Consider the following 237-nt stretch of genomic DNA (forward strand, 5'->3'; position numbering starts at 1 on the left):
CCCATGGCACCTAAACCGCCCACGGTACCTCCGAAGCTACCCATGCCACCCATGGCGCCAAGGCCACCGCCACCTATTGCACGAATCATGGCTCTTTTTTGAATTAAGACTTCTTCACGGGCAAGATTGACATACTCCTTTTGCGCCTCATTGAGGTTAGATGTGTCCAAGAAGAACAAGTGCTTCTCCCATTCCAACAATCTTGTTCGCTCCTCATTTCTCACCTTCCTCTCCTCC

This window comes from Triticum dicoccoides, chromosome 7A, assembly GCF_002162155.2.
Source record: "Triticum dicoccoides isolate Atlit2015 ecotype Zavitan chromosome 7A, WEW_v2.0, whole genome shotgun sequence".
Taxonomy (NCBI): Eukaryota; Viridiplantae; Streptophyta; class Magnoliopsida; order Poales; family Poaceae; genus Triticum; species Triticum dicoccoides.